Here is a 15,687-nt window from a genome sequence, read left to right as displayed (position 1 = left end):
GTGAACATTTTTGAAATGGCAACACAGGATTTAGAATATTATATCAACTTATTTGATAAAAAATAGCAGGAAGGTTTAACAGGATTGACTCCAATTTTGAAAGAAGTTCTACTGGAGGTAAAATGCTATCAAGCAGCATCACATGCTACAGATAAATTTTTTGTGAAAGGAAGAGTCAAATAGATGTGGCAAACTTTATTGTTGTCTTATTTTAAGAAATTGCCATAGGCACCCCAATCTTCAGCAACCACCACCTTGATCAGTCAGCAGCCATTGACATCAAGGTAATAGCCTAGGCAACATAGTGAGACCTTGTCTCTACAAAAACTTTTTAAATTAGCCAGGAGTGGTGGCATGTGCCTGTAGTCCCAGTTACTGAGGAGGCTGAGGTGGAAGGATTGCTTGACTCCAGAAGGTTGAGACTGCAGTGAGTCGAGATCATGCCACTGTACTCTAGCCTGGGTGACAGAGTGAGACCCTGTCTCAAAAAACAAAAAAAAAAATACCATCGTAGCAAACCCATCAGCACAAAGATGGCAGAGTTTCGCTCTTGTTGCCCAGGCTGGAGTGCAATGGCACTCCAGCTCTCTGCAACCTCCGCCTCCTGGGTTCAAGTGATTTTCTTGCCTCAGCCTCCCAAGTAGCTGGTATTACAGGCATGCACCACCACACCCAGCAAATTTTTTGTATTTTTAGTAGGGATGATGTTGGTCAGGCTGGTGTCGAATTCCCGACCTCATGTGATCTGCCCACCTCAGCCTCCCAAAGTGCTGGGATTACAGGTGTGACCAACTGCACCAGGCTGTTAACATAACTTTTATATGCACTGGGAACACAAAAAAATCATGTGATTTGTTTTATTGCAATATTGGGCGGCCTGGAACTGAACCCACAATATCTCCGGAGTATGCCTGTATCTATTGACTGCTGACTCCATGGTAGGTGCTCCAGAAACATGTTAATTGACTGACAAGGCTCACGCCTGTAATCCCAGCACTTTGGGAGGCCGAGGCGGGCGGATCACAAGGTCAGGAGATCGAGACCATGGTGAAACCCCGTCTCTACTAAAAATACAAAAAATTAGCCGGGCGCGGTTGTGGGCGCCTGTAGTCCCAGCTACTCGGGAGGCTGAGGCAGGAGAATGGCGTGAACCCGGGAGGCGGAGCTTGCAGTGAGCCGAGATCGCGCCACTGCACTCCAGCCTGGGCGACAGAGCGAGACTCCCTCTCAAAAAAAAAAAAAAAAAAAAAATATGCAGTGATGTGGATATTGCCTCTTGAAAACTCTATCATGAGACCAAAAAGAAGAATTCCATTAAGATTTTCTGTTCTCATCCTTGAGATCTTGAAAATATTCCATAGAACAGTGGTAATCCTGCCTATTTTAAAAATCAATACATTCAATATTGATATTACTAACTTTTAACAGATAAATCCCTTTTTATAAAAGGAAGCAGAATCATATGGAACAAAGTATCTTTCACTACTGGAAAAGGTAAAGAATGAGACATTAGCTCATTGTGTCCTTCCATACCCAATGCTAAGAAATTGGCATGAAAACTAAAAAAATTCAGCCAATTATCTGGATATTTTAGTTTGTCTTATAAAAAATGGTATATAGAAGGTGTCCAAAATTCTATCATTGCTTAGTTGTCAGTCAAAAAGTCATTGTTATACATAAATATGATGTCATATCAATGCATAATAAACCTTCCTGTCAATCAAAAGTATTGTTATGTATAGATTTTGTGTCAGACATTTTAGGCTTTGCATTGAGATATGAAGTGCATGCAAATTAAGGAAAATTTAAAGATGGCATGGCCACAGGCAAATATATTTTAATAGAGTTAGACTTTACAGGGAAATTGACACTTGAGCAAAAACACAAAATGCAAGTAAATACAGTTTGCTAAACAAAGGAGCTAGCTTTTGAAGGGGGAAAGAAAATATATAATTTTATCATTATACAGGCATATTTTCAATTTAGACAATCCACCCATTAGGATTCTATAATTCAAAATGGGAAAATAATAAATGGAGACAAGATATCAAGACAAACTTCTTGTCTCAATTTCTACATTTTCTAATATTTAAAAAATTATTTAATATAGCTAATTTTCAAAGAAATTAATTATCTGTCCAGTTATATATTACATTGTATGAGATCTAATATCGAAAATAATAGTTTCACCTGGAAATTTAATTCAATTTTCCATTCTTATCACTGGCAAAATTTCTTTCACTGAGGGGGTCAGCAGGATTCCTGAAGAACAGGGATTATGTAGTTGGTCACCTCCTGTCTTGCCCTGAACTCCTCTCTATGTGTTATGTTATCCCTGCTGTGGCTGCAACTAAAATTAAAAAAAAAAAAAAAAGAGTCAAAGCAGGAGGCATAGGACAGGAATGATCTAAACTCACATCCTATCTAATCCAAGCAGCACAAACCTTCTGCAAGGGTGCCTGCCTAAATCTGGTACTTGCAGAATTCGACGTATGACTTTGGCCACTTAACATGACACAGGTTCTTCATCTACAAACATAAAAAAGTGAAAATAAGTTCATTTACATAATAAACATATTTTGAATACTTTCTATGTTCTAAATACCAGGATAGAGTAATAAGCTAGAATATGGTTCAACCTAGAAGGAGGGGCAGACTTTAATACATTTCCTGGTTCACTATCTAGTTGCAGGTGGGATAAGTGCTCTTGAGCAACATATTTGAGGATATACAGCAGGGGACTCATATACTCAAAGGCACAGTTAGAGGTAGGTGGGTGGATAGTCCAGATGAAAAAAACCCTAGCAATTACAAATGGGCTTTGTGAACCTCACGTATAATGGTTATAAGAAACTGCCTTGCAAAGTATGAAGGGCTAGATACATTCTAGTATTATTAATTTGGAATGTATAATTATGAACATCAGCACTTAGTTCAGAGTTAATTAACATCATAGATGCTAAAAATATATGTGCTGGATTGATTGCTTTTATAGACCCCTTCACAGATTGAGTTTATTCCAAAAATAAAGTCATGCAATATTAAATGTAAGTTACAAAGTCCAAGAAGGCAGGAGTCATGCTGTCTTGTTTATTTCTGGTACAGGCCCTAGCATATAGAAGACACTAAATGAACACATGATTTGGGGCTAAATGAAACAATGGACTTTAATTGTTCCATTTTACAGATGAGAAAACTAAAGGCCAGAGAAATTGCTTTGTTCAAGGTCAGAGGCTACAAGTTAGTACAAATAAAGTCTGAACCTAGGATTTTAGCTCTTAATCCATTAATAATAGTAAAATTTGTGAAAATAACAGGATATCCATTGATTACTGACACAGGGGATAAGATCAAACATGATTTCGAGAGGAGATAATTTTCTTCTTAGGAACAAACAAACAAAACTTTATGGTAACATATCGTGTGCATTGCTTTTCTTTTGTAGCAGGCTGAGATTAAATTTCTACCACATAGGTCACCTTGCTACCCCTTACAGAGGTTAGGGGGGACCTCAGTAACAAAAAAGTAAGGCATATGGGTGCCAATTACTGATAGCTAATGTTGAATGCTTCACAATGGTCAAAAGCATGCTAATAAGAGAATTATCATTTTCTCACAGAGCTGAAAAGGTTTGGGGAGAAAATTCATTCTCTTAGTGGAGAGTTTTTTAATGTGTATAGTTGAGGGGTAACACTGCTGTAGCTAAGACTAGAAGGCCCCATGTATTAGTATCTATTGTTGCATGGCAAATTATCCTAAAACTTAGAGCCTTAAAACAACAATAAAAATTATCTTACAGACTTTCTGTGGGTTCAAAACATTTGTTATCACACATGATTATTGTGGGACAGGAAGTTAGAATTGGTTAAGCTGGATGATTATGAGGTCTGTTATGAGTTTGTAGTTAAGATGTCAAATGGGGCTACAGTCATCTGAAGGTTGGATGAGAGCCAAGAAAGGCACCTTTAAGATGGTTCACTCACAGGCCTGGTGCTGGCTGTTGTCAGGAGTCCTTAGTTCCTCACCATGCATATCTCTCCATAGAGCTAAGGGTCTTCATGGCACAGCTGGCATTTTCTAAAGTAATTTCCAAGAAAGCAAGGTGGAAGGCACAATATCATTTATGGCCTAACCCCAAAGGCCATACTTCATCATTTCTGCAGTATTAGAAGTTATTCTGTGTGGAAGAGGATGGCACGAAGGCATAAATACCAAGAGACAAAACTTACTGGGAGCCATATTGGAAACTGGCTACCAGATCACCCAAGATCACATGCTCTTCCAGGAAAGAAAGTGGACATTGGGGCCAGCGTACAAGAAAGTGCCTATAGTACACCAGTTGCACCTGGTTGATAAATTACAATATAATAGACTAAAACCTTCACTTGTTTACCCTTTTGAAAAGCAAGGGAACTATTAAAATTTCTCAACTTAGGTTCAAACAAACAAACAAACAAACAACAAGCATAATAAGGAAGCATATAATGTAGAAAGACATTCTCTCCTAGTATCAGGGGACATATTTCGTGTCAAGTTTGAAATAATTGGTAACCAGAAGGGACTATATATGCTTGCGGAATTGTTCTGAAAATATCTTCATCCCGCTGATCAATCCATAGAGAGATGCTGGTAACAGTCAGAGGAGGTCACAAAGTTTCACTTGCTAGATAGAGAAAAGATGTCCCATGAAGGAAGTAGAGGAACTGAGAGATATAGGAAGTTTGTAAAAGGGCAGAAAGGTGATCTACCCTAAAGGTGGACTGCAACTCACCTAGGGATCCCTGAAGCTACTTACCACCAAACCAAGCAACAGAACAACCTCGTCACACAAGGCAAGGGATTTAGACTATTTGAGACCAATTCACCATTGAGTACCTCTGTGGGAAACTTGGTTTAATCCCAAAGATGGGCATTTCTCACTGTCCTGAGGAAGTGTACATTCTCACAGTTCCTAGTCAAAAATGAAATGTGCTTCAAAGTAGGTCAGAGCTGAATAACAGCTCTCAGGAGCTTTGCAGTACACCATGCATGTAAAGGAGGAAAAACAAAGCTGCTTACAGAAGAGTCTCAATTCTCAGATTTTAGAATGAATTCTGTAGCTGGAATGAAGTAAAGAATAATCTTTTTGCATTTATTGAATGATTGCAGTAAGATTTTTGGCCATGAATTTTATCATGTAGCGTGATTTTTCTTCTTCACACTTCCATTTTTTGGGAATTTGGGTGTATGATAACTACTCCAGATTCTGTTATTAACAAGCAACTTACAGATTTTTGTTTCAATAAATGTTTTGAAAGTTAATCTAAACATACCCAACTAAGTGTTTACAGCTGTTTCTCATTATCTGTAGTAACAATTCTTTTTTTGTTTTTTGAGACGGAGTCTCGCTCAGTCGCCCAGGCTGGAGTACAGTGGCACGATCTTGGCTCACTGCAAGCTCCGCCTCCCGGGTTCACGCCATTCTCCTGCCTCAGCCTCCCGAGTAGCTGGGACTACAGGCGCCTGCCACCACGCCCGGCTAATTGTTTGTATTTTTAGTAGAGACGGGGTTTCACCGTGTTAGTAAGGATGGTCTTGATCTCCTGACCTCATGATTCGCCCGCTTCGGCCTCCCAAAGTGCTGGGCTTACAGGCGTGAGCCACCGCGTCTAGCCTATCTGCAGTAACAATTCTTAACCATGGAATAATTTGGAGAATACACACATTTGATACTAAAAACAGTTAAGGTTTTGATAGAAAGATAGGTAGATAGATGATAGATAGATAGATAGATAGATAGATAGATAGATAGATAGATAACTGGGTGGGCAGATGAATGGATGGGTGGGTGGGTGGATGGATGGATGTATGAATGGATGGGTAAGTGGGTAGGTGGGTAGAAGGATGGATGGATGGATGGATGGATAGATGATAGATAGGTAGATGTTTTCTTGAATGGCAAGCAAGGGGCTGTAGTTTGTCTTGAGCAAGCAAAAGTGAATGATGCAGCTATAATTTGTATTCATTAATGGTATCACAGTGAAATAGAGATTGAGAGCTCTTGGCCTGCAATATAAAGTGGATCTTCCCACCTACCATTTTGAACCACTTCTAATGGAGCACCTTTCACCTACTGTTCCTGCACATGTCCCCCACATTTTCCTACTCCTAGGCCTTTGCTCATGTTTCCCCCCAGCTTCTCTGATTAGCTTTACATGGCTAAATCCCAGCTAAGTTTTAAAAGCTTAATGCCACCTTCTCCATAAATCTCAAGTCCAACAGACCCTTTTCTCTGACCTCCTAAAAGTATCTTTGCTTTTGTACTCCTCATTTGATTTTTGATTCGTGACACAGAGAAGGTTTAAAGTGATTAATTAATTAAACTAACACTTATTGAGCATCTATTATGCCCTTTGCATTGAGAATACAAAGTTGATTAATCACAGACTTTTCCTGGAAAGTTCATATTTTAACAGTAACGATAAACAAGTAAGTTACTGCTGAATGTAATAAATTCTATGAATAGCAATATGGATAGAGGGCTGGAGAAGCACAGAAAAAGAAGTGACTTGAAATTCATATATTTAGTTTAACAAACACATACAAGGAAACTACTACTGCCAGAAACTGTTCTAAGTGCTTTGTAAACATTAACTGATTTTATCCATCTAACAATTCTATAAGGTACATATTGTTATAATCTCCAGTTTACAGATGAAACTGAGGCATGCTCACACAGCTAGCAGGTGGCAGAGCCAGGATCTGACCCAGGATGTCTCAATCCTGAATCTTTACTAAGAATTATTAGACAATGCTGGCTCAATGGCTATTGAATAATCAAAAACGTTTTGAAAATAGACTTATTTTCATGAATAAGCTCCATAAATGTTCATGGATTAAATGGCTTCATTCATGAAGGATGTATAGGAGTTTGATAAGCACAGAGAAGAAAGAAGGGCATTCCTGCTAGATGAATGGAGAGGTTTCAAGATGTATAAATATGAAAGAACAGAAAGTATCCAGAAAACTGGAAAGTTCCACAGGCAGGTACTGGGCCTGTTTGCCTCGTTTCCATTCTCACTCTTTCCCTGTTCAACACTGTATCACGGGAGAGCTACTGCTACAGCTATCTTGTCCAAACATTTGCATGAAGCCAGATTTGCCACTGGGAGGACCTGGCCAGACACTGCAGACAAGAAGGCAAGCAGTGGTCAGAATATTTTTCCCATACTCTTGTCTGTGCCAGGGCCTCTGGCAGCAGCTGTGTCTCCTGGTCAGTTCCCACCAGGTGACTGGGCCCTGGTCCGCTGTCTTCCCCCTTGGATCCTCTAACCCAGATGTGCTGGGTGCCCTGCAGTTGCTAACCTCTGAGCTGTTGCACCATCCTCTGCTCAGTTTCTCACCTCTTCTGTTTCCTGTGTAAGCAACCCCTAGTACTAATTCATTTTACATACACACAAAAAATTATAGATAGGCTTTTGTTTTCATGCTTAGACCCTGACTGACATATTCAGAATATTAGGGACACAGTGTATTCACCATATGTGAGAGAAAAAGGTATGAATTTCTCATTGACGAACAGAATAAACAATTTTAATGATATTATTTATTTACTCTTTACCTTATATTTTAAAATCTTATGTTTTGCATAATGCATAATTAGTACAGTGATGTGTCCATAAATAATACAGTATGTATTAAATGTAATGTATAATTTAAATCTATGCGATGTATTTATAGTTATACATTATACATTTTATACAAGGTATCTATGTACTATAAACATGTTATATTTTATGCATCTAACAATTCTATTTAAATGTATTTAAATATATATTTTAAGATATTCATTCTCACAGACTGTTTCTCCTGATGAGGCATTCATCTGAAAACTTTAGAGTCTCTAATACAAAAACACATTTAGTCAGTCTCATTATAATGTCAACAAAGTTCATAAGTCATCGGCATCTCCTCTTAGTGACAGGCACTGTTGTGTGAGAACTCATGATAGAAGCATATTCAGCTTCACAGAATGACTTATGTGACTTATGTGGGCAAAATGACTACTAAGACTTCTACAGTTGGTTTTATTTTCTCCCAGACATAGCTGAACTAAATTAAGTACTCTAACGTTGGACAGAAAAAGAAAGATGGAAGGAAGAAGGAAGAAGAAAAAAGAAAAGATGGAAGGAAGGAAGGGAAAATGAAAGAAGAAAGGAAGGAAATCTCAAATAGCATGTGGTCAGAAATGAAAAGATAAAAATGGCCCCAAAGGTCCAGCTTCCATCCTTGCAACACTGTCCCCAGAGTGAAAGACACTTAGAAGATCAGATATCCTTCCTTTTGGATGGTTGGTGCCTATAGAGGATATGTGGCTCCTCCTGAATGTGGTTTAGCCCCTGGATCGTTTTTTCCTGGATCTGGGGATCAATAAAAGAATAGAGCTGAACCCAGGATATCAGACAGACAGAATAGCTGCAATATCCACTGAAATGCACAATTTATTTTTATTTTTAGATGAAAATAATAAAAAGTGTCTGTAGATAGAAGTTTTAATATTTTTTTCTGCATTCTACTTTGGAAACTACTGTTTTATGAAATTTTCCACTTCATTTGGTATTTTAAAATGCTAGTCACCTTTATTTGTGTTTTCAAATGACCTGAGGGGAAGAACAGAAGGAGCGGAGACAGAGAAACAGCTAAAATAGCTCAACACCTGAGCTTGCTCATACTGCTCTTTCTCAAGTTCATGCTTCTGCACCAGTTGGTTCAATCCGGACAGAACCCTGGGAAATAAGCAAACCTACAGAATAATTTCTCTGTGTTGTGCTTCATGTTTCAGAGTAGCTATTTTCAACTAGTATCACAGAGTGCTGCTACTAGCAACTGTTAAATTACATAGGAATTTGACTTCACACTGTTTATTGAAGAAATGCTAGAGCATATTAAGTGAATTTTTATTGTGCTTACATATTTCTCAAATGCAACTACAATGCTAAGTGCCTTTATTAGAGTGAGCAAGTTGATACAGCATTTATAACATATAAATATTTAAAATTTATATTTTCAAATAGTCTATGAAAACAAGATAAACTAATGGTTTATTTTGGTGTTTGGGCAAAGAAAGAGTAACTAGAAATAGAAATAAAAAGTCTTGATATAGAAAACACATATCATCTACACTGGAGATTTAAGAAGATTATAAAAGTATATGTGTCATAAAATATATGCTTTGCAGGGTAATTTTAAGAAATAAGAAAATCTAATCCTATTTGAGAAAACCAGCACTTAATTTCCTTTGGGTTCTCCCTTTTTTATCTTTGAGAATTACAAATCTCTCAGTATTATCTGTTATACATCTTCCCTAATGCTTAGTTCTTGGATTTATGTTCTATTCAACTACTGATTGCATTAAATAACAATGTTAATTCTCAGTAGTTATTAGTTAAAATTAGCTAAATTATTTGAAATCTCCCTATTAGGATAAAAATACAATTTAAAATACCTTTGTTACTTTTTTGGCAAGAGAACACCATTATTATAACCACCATCTCCTAAAGATAGTATTTATTACTTCTGTGTAGAATAGAGAACATTACAAGACTCACCTTTAAAAGAGCACGCAATATAATGATATAAAGGTAGAAATCATTTTCATCTTTCCATGCACCCATAGGTTACTGCTAAGAAATGAGATTTGCTTCACAAACAAGTGTATGCATCACTGAACAGACAACAGCTCACTAGGTATATTCTGAAAAGCTTTTTAAAAGCATATGAAAGAGTGAACAGTGGATTTTTCTTTTTCATACTAGGCTGCAAGCTATAGTAAAGTGTGTTTTCTGAGCATATTTTAATATACATATGCATATGTGCATGTATGTATGTACATATTCCAGATATTGGTTTATTCAAAGGAAAAAAATAACAGTTTTCCAAAGCATAGATTCCAAGGGGTATAATTAAGTTTAAAATTTTAAAGACATTTTGGGCTTACTTTAATATTTCAGGCTGAAAAAGAAGTGAATGAGGTGGTAGTGGTTGGGAAGATACTCATTTGGCTGCTCAAAGAGATGTGTCTGGGTTCTGGGACCCGTCAAGTACAGCAGCAGCTGCGCCTGTAGATGATCCTGTACCTATTCCAAGAAGTGCCTGGCTGGAAATAGGAAATTCATGTTTCCCGATTACCTGTGCCAAATGCAGGGAGAGGCATTGTCAAGACCCTGCAATTCTTCTCTTTGGGTTTGTCATGGATGCTGTGGGTACAGTTTTCCAAAAAACGAAGGATAATGAAACTGAGTTAGGAGAATTTGATCATTTCATAACTCTGCCTATTAAAACCTTATATTCATTCCAAAAACTATAGAATGCATGGGTTTTCCAATTGTTATTCTCCTGGGATTTGAAAAATAATCTTCTTAAGCCAAAACTTTTTCTGAGACTGACAGAAAGAAATTTTATTTCCTGGAAACCTAGTAAGAAATTGGGAACCATAATAATAGAACTGTTTTATTCATCACTAATGGACATATTTTGGAAGTAAAAAGTATAATTTAAAGAAATGATGAAAATAATCCTACTATATGCCAGAATTTTTAGAAAAAAATTGTTTTATAGAATGAAAATTAAGGGAGGAAAAATTAAATCAAAGAGTAAGAAATGAAGATACGCTTTAATCCTAGGAAGAGTTAGAAGTTAAACATTGCACGAGAAATACTGAGAAGTCATCCTGCCAGAAAAAGTCCCTTCATCTCTACCACATTGCTGAGATTTCACAATTTAAAAAGTCTTTATTTTATTTTTTATTTTTAACAAAAATCCTTTTGTGGCTCTCAGAGCTTTCCTCTTCCCAAATCAAAATATCTAACAGTTCTAGTGATGTTACATTGTGATTGGTGTCAAATACACAATTTGAACCCAGGTCACCTGACGGCCACCCCAGTACTATTATCTAATAGTAATCTTGCTCGAAATGGAATTTTAACTCAATGCTAATCTAAAAAATAAAAATATTCTTGACCCTTTTAATGCCCGTATTTGTGTCTAGAGTTGTGCCAACTTTAATTATCTTTATTAATTATCAACTTTAATTATCTTGGACTGAAACAGATAAGAACTTAATGCATCCCAAGTGGCGGCCAAATGAGGTAGGGGAGCACTGTGGTAAGGAAGCTTTCATATAACTTTGAACAGAGAAAGTGATCAGCTCATTGTACAACAGCACAGAAGTATAGGATTGTTAGTAATGGCCAGCACCATATTCATGAGACTAGAGGCAGCTAAGTGTTGGCAAAATAATATCCCATTAGACAGGTGCGGTGGCTCACACCTCTAATCCCAGCATTTTGGGAGGCTGAGGCAGGTGGATCACCTAAGGTCAGGAGTTCAAGACCAGCCAGGCAAACATGGCAAAACTCTGTCACTACTAAAAATACAAAAATTAGCCAGACGTGGTGGCACATGCTTGTAATCCCAACTATTCAGGAGGTTGAGGCAGGAGAATCGCTTGAACCTGGGAGGCAGAGGTTGCAGTGAGCCAAGATCACGTGACTGCACTCCAGACCCCCAGTGACAGAGCGTGACTCCATCCCCCCCAAAATAACAATAATGTCACATTAAATTAATGTGGGTAATTTAGCTCTTGGTTTTATAGATTTGATTAACTTTAATTTGTAAATGTGTGAATATTGTTTCACGGTTGTATAAAACTTTTGAGCATATGGGGGTCTGAGAGAATTCTTCTAAAAACAAAACATTATTCGAGTTCTGAAGTTTAGCAAACTGTGTCCTTTACTAGTCTGAGATATTGACTCTCTTGTCTCCCTCCCACTTGTAATCTGGATAACTGATATGTGTGTGTGTGTATTGGCTGCAAATACAGAACCAAATTTAATGTTACAGGACCCAGGTCCTTTGGTGCCTAAATCAAATCCAAGGCCTTTTGAGCACAGGGAGATGACTTCTAGGTAACCAGGTAACCACTTTCATGTATTGAGTTTGTGTCTGAACCCAAAATTTCCATGTGTTACTCATTTCTTCTCATTGTTTGTCTCACTTGAACAATTTCCTGGAGAAAATGTGTATTTTAAAATATGCCTAATTTCTAGAAGTCCCAATAATTGGGAAAGAACTCCTGTTCATTCACTCTGCGTTGTTACCTGGGGACAGAGCTGGGATTTGAAGGCAGGAGAGCTGAACTCCAGAGCCTGTGTCTGTTGACCTCCTTGCTTTACAGACTCAAAGATTCTTCATTCTAAAGTGATGACATAAAGACAGTCCCCAGAATGGCTATTACATCATTGAAATAACAGTGTCATTAAACTCTAAGAAGTGACAAAGGGAAGTTCTAGTTCTGGGAGGCTCTATTAGGCAGTTTTTCTAGTTTCTCTTCCTCCATCCCTATGTCTTTTTGCTAAATTCTCACCTCCAGCAGTCATCTGACCATGTCGCTAATCTTTTAGCTGGAGAAAGCTGTATCAGTGACCTACTGCTGTATAACAGACCATCCCCAATTTAGTGGTTGAAACAATGATTTATTGTCATGTTCCCATGAATTGACTATTCTGTTCCATGTAGTGTTGGCTGGGATCACTCATGCATCTGCACTCAGCTGGTGGCTGGGCTAGGGTACCTTGATTCTTTTCCTCTAGACGGTCTCTGTCTCTCTAGCAGGGTTCCTTAAGATTCCAAAAGGGAGCATTCCAAAAGGACTAACCCCAATGTGCAAGTGCTTATGGAACTTCTGGAAGCCACAGCAATTTACATGGGCAAATCCATGGTCCACGTGGAAGGGGACTAAAAGAGGGTATTCATGCAAAACAGTGTGATTGATTGGGAGCCATCAATGTGTCAGTCGACCAGAAGAGCCTACGAATGAAATGTAGCTATGTACGAATTTCCATTTTTTTAAATGTATTTTCAAGGAGTGTCGGTATGTGATTACATTTTGTTAGGTATGAAGCTACACATGTGGAAATCTATTAATATAATGTGATCTTGCCTGTTAAAGAGAGATATGAGAATTTGGAATAGGCTCAAGAGAAGTTCTACTTGCCCCTCACTCTCTAATTTCCAAACAAATTTCAGTTCATGGCAAGTGACACATGAAATAAACCTGAGGATGGACAGGGGAATGGTGCAAACATGCAACATTCAATGTGTTAGAAAAAGTTAACGTCATCCTGCACATGTACTCCTGGACTTAAAAGCTAAACAAAGAAAAAGAAAAAGTTAATGTGAATATGGACACTAATTCTAAACAAGCAGGGCAGGGACTTAAAGAAATTAATTATTTAAAAGTGAAATTATAGCTTCTTAAACCTAAATTTTGTGCAAAAAAAAAAAAAAAATCCTTCCATGTATTGGCATATCAGTCCCTATTCAAGGGCCTTGATCACCAGTTGTGAAGCTCATTAGTTTCACATCTGATGCCAAGAGAATAAGGTCCAATCACTGGGAGAGGGTACATACATATCAAGGTGGGTTTTGCAAGGTGAGATATAGGCTAGAATTTGGGGAAACATGTAAAATTTGGCATGCTATAAAAAAAGAGGCCAGGTGCAGTGGCTCATGCCTGTAATCCCAGCACTTTGGGACACCAAGGTGGGCGGATCACCTGAGGTACAGAGTTCGAGACCAGCCTGACCAACATGGAGAAACCCCGTTTCCACTAAAAATATAAAATTAGCCAGGTGTGGTGGCAAATGCCTGTAATCCCAGCTACTCAGGAGGCTGAGGCAGGAGAATCACTTGAACCCAGGAGGCGGAGGTTGCGGTGAGCTGAGATCAAGCCATTGCACTCCAGCCTGGGCAACAAGAGCGAAACTCTGCCTTAAAAAACAAACAAACAAAAAATCAAAAGTGTGGAAAATAATATGATAATAACCTCTGTTAAACTTGCATGAGGGAATAGACTAGACCTAAGTGTAAATAGGTGATTTGATTGGGGTCATTTTGATTGCTTGGCAATACAATTCCTTTCTTTTATATTTAATCAGAATGTTTGAACACCTATTTATTAATTGACCCAGTGGGTAAGATGACCACAGTGACTGGGCTTAGTGTAAATACTCATTAGTTCAGTTCTCTTGATTGGATCAGATGACCCTTTTACCCATACGATCAATACATTATGTGACGCATAAATGGTTCGTCCAAACTTCTAAGGGTGACATTACTCTATTCAATAGTGCTCTCCCCACAGAGAAATAAGCATAGGTAAGGAAATAACTTCTTTTAATGAGATTAATCCCGATGATAACTTAAAAGGCAGTTTTACTGCAAGATGTAGATGACTTTCAAACCTCCTTATGAATTAAAATATTGAATCATTTTTGGTGTCATCAACATGGTGGTTATAAATAGAAGTGAGACTGAGGGAGTAGTTTTTTAAATAAATGAAGCCATAACCCTAGAATTTTCTGCTACGGATTACCCTGAAACTCATCATAAGTTCACCTAGAACAGGATTTAAATGATGCCTGCATTAACCATAGTCAAAACTGGTGATCAAATGCATTTCTGCCCACAGAAACCCAGGTGAAGGAATGCTGAGCCCTTCTTTTCACCAGGACCTAAATATTTCCTGGAAGTTTGAAACTCAAGGCGCAGAATATACTCCTTCCCCAATATTTCTGCAGCTATTTTATTGGGACCAATAATTTACGCAAATATGAGGCTGAACAGTTGGGCTCCTCTGGGAGCTTTCCACTGTGTTGGTGCTAGTTTGGATCGTTTAAGTGTGCGTGCGCGCGCACGCGCGCGCGCGCGGAAAAACCGGGTATTTCCCTGAAGGAGTTGAGGTGACACCAAGAGGTCACTCCCCTGAGGAGCCGGCTGCAGGGCGGTGATTCGCCTCCGCGATGGTGGCGGCGATTCCGTGCACCCTCCTGCTGTTGGACATCAGTTATATTTCAGGCTTTCAAAGTAAACGACGAACTCAGCACTTTGGCAGAGTCCAAAATCCGCCAGCGAACTTGGGTGCTAGAGAGTTCGGCGGGAAGAAAAGGTGACTCAGAGATACACCGCATTTTTCTGGCACTTTCCACCGAGGATACTCTAATAAACGGGGGAGGGGGGAAGAGGGAGGGAAGGAGAGGAACACCCTCCTCCTCTTCCAGAAACTGCACCTCAGCCTGAGATTTGGGTATTATTTTACCTGTATTTATAAAAACCACCACCGCACTCCCTGCACCAACTACCCAACTGCCTCGACTTCCATTAAAAGCAGCTACTAAGACTAAAGAGAGGGAAAGACTAAGGGCGGGGTGGGGGGGAGAGACAAATAAATAAATAAAAGAGAGTGCGAGGGGGGAAGGGGAGAGAAGGGAGAGGGAGCGCCTGGGACTCGAGACGGCGGCAGGTTCAATTAGCTAAACAAAGAAATCATGGCGGATTGTTTACATTTGGCAGCGCCCGGGCTGCGCCGACCGCCGGCCTCAAGCCGCCGCGGGCCCCGAGGAGTCGGCCGAGCTGCCCCCGCGCCCTAGCCGGGTAAGTGACGCCGGCCGCGGGCCCGGGGCGCGGCTGCCGCGCGCGCCACCCCCGCTGCCTCCCCGCCCCCGGCGGCCCCGAAGCCCCCCCACTGTCCCCTGCCCCCTCCCCCACCGGATCGCCTCAGCCCCCTCCTCTTGCCCCCGGCGCAGCTGGGCTCCGCTTGGATTTCGGTGACGCTGTGGCTCTGTTCGTTTGCTGCTGCTGTTGCTGCTG

At 39.4% G+C, this 15,687-nt stretch overlaps 1 long non-coding RNA gene across 2 annotated transcripts in view; it reads right to left on the bottom strand.

Annotated features, from left to right (window-relative positions):
* The window catches only part of LOC126933956 (uncharacterized), a 34,619-nt gene extending 22,339 nt beyond the window's left edge, over positions 1 to 12,280 (bottom strand). The window contains exons 1-4 of one of the 2 annotated variants that reach the window (XR_007718783.1): positions 12,138 to 12,277; positions 3,984 to 4,077; positions 2,445 to 2,529; positions 2,201 to 2,350 (exon numbers count right to left, since the gene is read on the bottom strand). This is a non-coding gene — a long non-coding RNA (uncharacterized LOC126933956). Of the gene's footprint in view, positions 1 to 2,200; positions 2,351 to 2,444; positions 2,530 to 3,983; positions 4,078 to 12,137 lie in introns of those variants that run through there. The other variant, XR_007718784.1, reaches the window with a different exon arrangement.
* Positions 12,281 to 15,687: the final 3,407 nt, after the last annotated feature.

This window comes from Macaca thibetana, chromosome 13 (genome assembly GCF_024542745.1).
Source record: "Macaca thibetana thibetana isolate TM-01 chromosome 13, ASM2454274v1, whole genome shotgun sequence".
In the NCBI taxonomy this organism is placed as follows: domain Eukaryota; kingdom Metazoa; phylum Chordata; class Mammalia; order Primates; family Cercopithecidae; genus Macaca; species Macaca thibetana.
This window is presented reverse-complemented; position numbering and strand designations above follow the sequence as displayed.